Source organism: Panthera uncia, chromosome B4, assembly GCF_023721935.1.
Source record: "Panthera uncia isolate 11264 chromosome B4, Puncia_PCG_1.0, whole genome shotgun sequence".
NCBI classification, from domain to species: Eukaryota; Metazoa; Chordata; class Mammalia; order Carnivora; family Felidae; genus Panthera; species Panthera uncia.
The window spans coordinates 10,445,702-10,453,056 of NC_064809.1; the positions used below are offsets into that span (position 1 = coordinate 10,445,702).

The following is a 7,355-nucleotide window of genomic DNA, read 5'->3' on the forward strand; positions in this document are numbered from 1 at the left end:
GGTAGTATGGATTGGCAAGGAGTGTGACACGGGCTTTCTGGGGTGGCAAAAATGTTCTATATATTGATCTGAGTATGATTATACATTTACAGAAACTCCTCAGGATATACATTTAAGATTAGTGAACATTACTATATGTATATTATACCTTAATTTAAAAAGTAGGGAAGGATGGTGATCAAAGAACTAACAAGGAATCAGGAGGACAGGGCAGAGCATGCGTGGCACATTGGGGTTTCTTCCCTCCTGGAAATATTTGCCTAATCAAGAGATGCCTGAGAGGCTAAACTGCATGGAGGCGGCCTTGGAGACTCAGAAGCCAAAGTGTCAGAGTACAAGATCCTCCAAGGGAGCCATCCCCTACTTTGGAATAAGACCGCATAAGGCTGAATCCCAGAAGGTATAACACAGAAGTAAACTAAACCGATCCTTGCATAGATTCAAAAAAACTTAATTTGAATAAAGTTAAGACCAAGTGCCTGGCAAAAGCAACAGAAAAAGCCTTACCTAAATCGGTAATTACTTCTAGACCTATTTTTTCAAATAGAATGAACAGTACACAAAGACAGGCAGGAACATTAGGAGATAAGACCCCTCGAGAAATAAAAGACTACAGAAAAAATCTGCATGACCAGGGGATAGTTGCCATGCTCACCCTGTTCAAAGAGATAGGTACAGAGCTTGAAATTTTTGATAGGGAATTAGAAACTATGAAAGTGACATGACCACTTAAAAGGAACCAAACTGAAATTCTAGAATGAAAAATACAATTAACCAAAATTAAGAACCCAGAGAGTAACATTTAAGAGCATACTAGACAGTGGGACGCCTGGATGGTTCAGTTAAGAGTCCAACTCTTGACTTCGCTTCAGGTCATCTCACAGGTCACGAGACTGAGCCCTAACACCGGGCTCTGCGCTGAAGGTGCAGAGCCTGCTTGGAATTCTCTCTCTCTGCCCCACCTTCCTCCTAAGGGCGTGCAGCCTCGCACTCTCTCTCTCAAAATAAATCAACTTAGAAAAAAGAGCATATTAGATGAAGACTAACTTAGTAAACTGGAAGACAGAACACACACACACACACACACACACACACAAATATCCAGCACAGAAAAGAAATAAAAGAATGGAAAATACAGAAGGCAAGTGAAATGCACAGGATTTGGTGAGTCTAACACTGTGGAACTGAAGTCGCAGAAAGATCAAGAAACAGAATGGGGAAGAAGCAATATTGGAAGAGATGATGGCTGAGAGCTATCCAAAACTGATGAAAGACATCGGAAGGTATACTCCCCAAGCAAGAAAGGGAGGATTCTTTGAAATCCAAAAAGAAAATCTTAAAAATAGCCTGAGAAAGAAACCAATTACCAAGACAGAAGCAATAAACTATGACTGACTTCTCAATAGAAACAAAGCCAAAGAGGGGCACCTGGGTGGCTCAGTCAGCTAAGCGTGTGACTTCAGCTAGGTCATGATGTCAGAGTCCATGAGTTTGAGCCCCGCGTCGGGCTCTGTGCTGACAGCTCAGAGCCTGGAGCCTGGTTTGGATTCTGTGTCTCCCTCTCTCTCTGCTCCTCCCCAGCTCGCACAATAGAAATATATCTTTGGGGTTTAAAATATACATGCGTTTTAAAACATGGTGACAACGAAATGGGTTTAAAAAAGAAGAAAGAAAGAAAATTAACTTAAATGTTTTTAAAGGCCTTTCACAACCTCAGGAAAAAGAGTGGAAGTCTCAATATTATACTTTGGTAAGTTGAGAAAACATTATCAGAATTTCGTAGGCCAACACTAAAGGAACAGCAAAAGAACACATGATCCCACGCTAATAAAAAAGGAGTAAATGGAATAATTATTTTTACAAAGAGAATCCAAAACAAAGGTAGAATGAGGGGAAAAAATATGGAAAACAAGGAATTCAAGTAGATTTTTTTAATTTTTAAATATTTATGTCAATGTAAAGTTATTAAGTGCCAATTCATTTTTGTAATAGTCATCAGCAAAATACACAAAAATATCTGGCACACATACCTAACTTTTATAAATTGTGACCAATCTTTTCTACTGCGACTGACTTTTAGAAATCTTATTTCACTTTCTCTTTTCTCACCACAGATATGCTAACAAGCATTAAAATGTCCAAAAACCAAATAAGAAGAAACAAGAACAAAAAAGCTCAGAGAGCTAACTAGCTTATAAATACTGCATTAGTTCCATAATAAAAGATTAATTTGCCATTACTGATCTATGTAAAGTTATTGAAATTAATATATTAAGAAACTCAAAAACAATATTTTTTCACTTCTTTCATGAAAAACATTACTCTAATATTTTTAATTCACTTGCTAATTTAGTGAAAGGAAAATTCCAGCATAAAATTATAACTTTTTCTACACTGACATCAATGTCGGCAAGACACAGGTGCAACATGTACCTCTGTCAGAGAATAATCAAATATCTATTTCGAGCCAAAAACACTTAAGCAAACGAGATATGAAACTCCAGAGTCAACTCCTGACCTTCCTATAGGCAAATGAAACTACCCTCCCCTTAATAAATATTTTTTGATTTTAGGGTAGATTGCTACTACCATTTTGTGAGAGATAGGTATCTTAAGGTAGCCTAAGCTCTCGCAAAGAAACAATGCTACCAAAATTATATCAAAATACTATATTCATATATTCATATCGTATAGCCTCTCTCTATAAAGAAATCAAAGAATCTTTTTATTTCATTCCCGCCTTTCAGATTTAAAAACTAAGAGTGAACAGCGCCAGAATTAAAAAACGAGACCCCAAAGCGTACAGAGAGGCATGTCCAGGTCTACTGCGTTAGAGTCAACGACACGGACTCCCTTTCCACGAGGGCTGAGGAGCAAGAATAAGCCCTTCGTTCAGGGGACTCGAACGCGGTGCCAAGAGCCTTCTCCACACACCAAACGCGGCTGCCGACGGGCCGTGTGGGGAGCTAACTCCTACCCAAGCGTTCTTCTCTAACCTTCACAGCAATCTCTTCAGGCGCCGTGGCCGTGCGCATGCTCTGGTCTTATCCTCACAGCGTCCCACCCGCTCACCTCCCCTCTTCACCTGCTATCTCCTCCTATTCCTTCAGGTCTTAGGAGTCCCTGGCTCAGGGAAGCTTGCCCAACCACCCCCAAGTCAGGTTAGGCTCCTTGCTCCTGGGTTTTATAGCTCCCAGTACTTCAAAGAACCTATCTCCCTGTCATCGTTGAAAACAAGGTAGCTAACCTGAGGCACGGAAGGCACTGGAGAAACACTTGCTGGATGAACAAACAAATCTGAATTTATGATTCTCCCCAGTTTTGCAAAGAAAACAGCCCTCAAAAATTAAGTTATTTGCATGAAATGATATAGCCTGGAAATGGCATAGATCGGTTGAGAATCCAAGTGTCTGCAATTCTAATTCCCATGCTGTGACCCCCAGGTACTATAATGATATGTGCCAGAAGACAGATTTCTTTCAAATTGGTAGTACTTTTGTTGACTTCCACTGTAAAAAGTGAGATACTTTTTAATGGGGGGCGGAGGGGAGAGAGACTCTAAATACCAGCGAATCCCACCTAAATGCCAATATGCCTTTCAAAAATCACCCTGAAGGGACAAACTGAAACTTTCCGGGAATAAACGGTCAGAACACTGTTGATAACAATGTCATTGCACTAAAGCAAAAGAAGCACGGTTAAAGTGAAATTGCAAACATAAACCAGAATGCAATCACCTGTCTCTTTCTCTCGAACTGAAGCACCAATTCCCCAAGTTTTAGTATTGTGGCTAAGTCTTCTGCCAGCTTCCAACTGCCTTAACTAACATGCCTAGTGCACGTTAACCGAAGTTAACTGTGTTTTCAATCTGCCACTAGCTTTCATTTACTGGCCTCCTTCTCAGTCACGTTCACCGGCTGCAAAACGTAACAGGAACTTGAGATAGATGTGCACGTGGCGGCCACGGCGGACCGGTACAACCTCTGCCAGGCACTGGAGGCCCACATTGAATCCGCCATGCCAGGAAGTTGTCTTCGTTCCCCACAACTCCAAGGATGGCCAGCCAGTTGACAGATGGTGGCAAAGCTGACACTTCCACTTACTGGCTTGTATAACCAGTGGCAGTTGTCCTCACTAGGAGGTATTTCACGTCGAAGCACTGTCATAACTGGAAATGGGCTACCCTCATCAGAAACAAGTGCACCGGGGAGTCTGACCGCTAGCTAAAAACAGTAAGTAGGCACAAACACAAAGACTCGGGCCCAAATTCTTCATGTTTGGCAAACGATGCTTCTTCAAATGCCTTTGAGACAACTCACTAATTCTTTAATCAGCAAAGGAATCTGTTAACTCGGGATACCTGTTTTCCTTTAAAAATTAATTTATACTTCTATTAGCATAATTTTTTTCTGTTATATTTTGACCTATGTACGTTTGACATATGTCAATTGCGTGGGTAGAATCCCACACAGGATCTACATCCACTCTAAGTAAAAACCTAAACTATGTTTACAAACTTTATTATCAGAAACAGCAAACTCATAAATATTTTTTCTTAATTTGAGGGTCTGATAGAGAAATACAAGTAAATACACCACTGTTCATGTGATGCTGGCGAACTGAATTCTTATTAAAATGACTTTACAAAAGGAAAAAGTACCCTGACTTCCCTCCATTAGAACTTCCCAGAGATTCAACACATAGAGGGAGTTGGCCACGGTGATCTCTAAAGTTCTGTCCAACTTTTCGGAGCTACAAAATGTTCAGTGTGTATCCCAGAGACTTGATTCCATTTATAAATGGATTAGTATAGGATTAAAGTCACTTTCTTCCAGCAAGCAAAATATTTAAGATCGTGTCCCCACTCTCTTTTCCCCCATTTGTGTCACATTATTTCCCGTGACTGGGTAGTGCCCCAATTCAAACATCCTCCCCAGTCCCATAAGGGACCCATTTAACTCCTATCAAAGTCTACTGACGAAAAAGCAACTGTGGATTAAAATGCGGGGAAAGGGGAGGAGGCGGGGAGAGTGCAATTCTCAATTTATAGAAATGTCTTCCAATTTACAGAAATGTGGATTCGCAGACTCCTCGCATTTCCTGGCATTAAAATACCTGCGAGCAACCATTCTCACGCATTAGATCTGCCGCACCGTCACTCGGCTGTTAGCTGCAAACTACTTTGCAAACTTTGCAGAGGCGCACAGATTTCCAGGCTCTCCGGTTCCCTCATTCACCCCATCCTCCGCTTGCGGAGCCGAAAGAAAGTTCCGCGGCACGAAGGCAGTAATTTAAAAGAACGAAGTTCGCCTCAGTCCTGCCCACTTGGGCTCCGCAGGACGCAAGTGAAACTTGCAGGGGAGACAGACACGTCTCCCGGGGACCGAAGCTTGCTCCGGGGGGGGAGGGGGAGGCGGCGGGGCTCCCCTCCCCCAGGATCTGAGGACCCGGGTCCTTTCCACCGGGCCCCTTCACCCGCCACCAGGTCCCCTCGCGCGGCGTCCGCCGCAGACCCTCCCCGCACGCCCCCTGCATCCCAGCGCCCCCCCACCCGGCGCCCGCCAACCTGCCAATCACTCCCGCAGAGCCCCACGATCCAGGTTCCAGGGGGCACTCGGACGGCCCCGCACAGGTTCCCCGAGCCTGACCCCCCCAAGAGCTGAGGCGGGGAGCCGCAGCTCCGTCCACCTCCCCGGGGCCGGGAATGGCGGCGTCCGGCTCCCCGGGGCCAACCCGAGTCCCTGCCCGGAGGAAACCCCGGAGACCGGCACCGCCGCCGCCGGCCGGCCGCCTGCGGTGGGAGATGAAGAAATGAAGTTACCTCCGGACGGTCCCGTCGGCGGAGGCTGTGGCGGGGCGCAGAGCGGGGAGTCGGGGCAGCCGAGCAGGTCCCGGCGCGGCGGCGGCGGCTACCGCAGTGCCCTCCGCCCCATTGTTTCCCTTCCAAGAGGCTCCCGGCGAAGCCGAGCCCGGGAACCAGGAAGTTCCCCGGCGCGACACCTCCTGCCGCCGCTATGGAAACGGCCCCCGCCTCCCAGGGCGGCTCGCCCGGGACCCCGCCTCCGCGCCGCCGGCCCCGCCCGCCTCACGGGCCGCCGCCAACCGTCGCCGCTGCGGCGGCGGCCGCCGCCATCTTGGCGCGGCCGGGCGGCCCTTTCCCGGCGGCACGTGCGCGCCGCTCCCGCGTTCCCGCCGGCCGCGGGGGCGCGCTTCCAGGGCTGCGGGGTGCGGACGCAGCTCCCCGGGATCCCGAGCGGGAAGCGGCGCCTCTGACCCCGGGCCGGCAAGGGAGAGAGGACCCGCGCCGCACTGCAGACCCCGGACCTGGAGCGAGGCTTCGAGGCACGGCGCGGAAACGACCCACTTAAGCCGTCCAATTGGAAAGGTCAAGGGATGGGCGAGCTCAGGGCTGAAGTCAGTAGAGTAGTGGCCTAGAGCGCGTTCTCTGCTGCCACATTGCCGCGCGTTTCGTTTCGGGCCCATCTTACCAGCTGTCAGAGCTAGGGCACTCTAATTTTCTCTGTGCCTCAGTTTCTTCATCTGTAAAGTGACAGAATCCTAGTACCTGCCTCGTAAGGTTATCACTTGGAACAAGCAAGTGCCTGGTAGTAAGTGCAAAATGATCGTTCAATAAAAAGGTATTGCTTCTAACAAAAATCACATTTCTGTCATTTTCCAGGAACTTTAGGTCTTCCAATCAGCACTGCTTTAAATAGGCTACTGTCTCAGATCCCATTGCTACTTAAAACTTCCCAAATGTTCATCTTTTGTCCCATCTTTCTCTAGGTCAGCTTTCCTTTTTTATATCATGGAAACTGTCAAGAGTTTTAATCTCCAGAGTCTTCCATTAAGAGGTGCCATAAAAAGGTGAATGATGTAAACTTTCCAACACTGTAATTAGCTGACAGTTAAATGATTTATTCAATAGAAGCTAGAAGAGTTAGGGTGTGCAAATAACAAAGGCTTCCTGTCCTTGATTCCAGGAACTAGAATTACTAAAGCTGGCAACTCTGCACCATTATTATCTCTTTTCCAGCTGGTGAAAACAGACACCAAAAAACTGGGTGCTGTGTGCAATATGGAAACAGAGGGATGGACAGAGGAGGTGGGGTCACAGACTCTGCTGAAGGATGCAGACTTTAATAACTGTGCGTAAGACCGGGTCTTGGATAGTCTCCAAGGTTCCTTGTAGCTTACAAGTATTGTGATCTTATTCGTACACTCTTTAAGTTTATACTTCCCTTTGGCTATTCACTTAAACCAGGTTTGTGAAGACAGGTGTTTAATAAGCCTGATCCAAAACTGGCATAAATAGTTGGATATATGAATTGCGGTACAAACAGGTCAAGAGTTGG

At 46.2% G+C, this 7,355-nt stretch overlaps 1 protein-coding gene across 2 annotated transcripts in view; it reads right to left on the bottom strand.

Moving 5' to 3' along the window:
- The window catches only part of USP6NL (USP6 N-terminal like), a 183,420-nt gene extending 177,510 nt beyond the window's left edge, over positions 1-5,910 (bottom strand). For both annotated transcript variants that reach the window (XM_049626838.1, XM_049626836.1), the window contains exon 1: positions 5,822-5,910. The gene's annotated coding sequence lies outside the window, so the exon portion shown is untranslated. The remainder of the gene's footprint in view (positions 1-5,821) is intronic.
- Between the last annotated feature and the right edge of the window lie 1,445 nt (positions 5,911-7,355).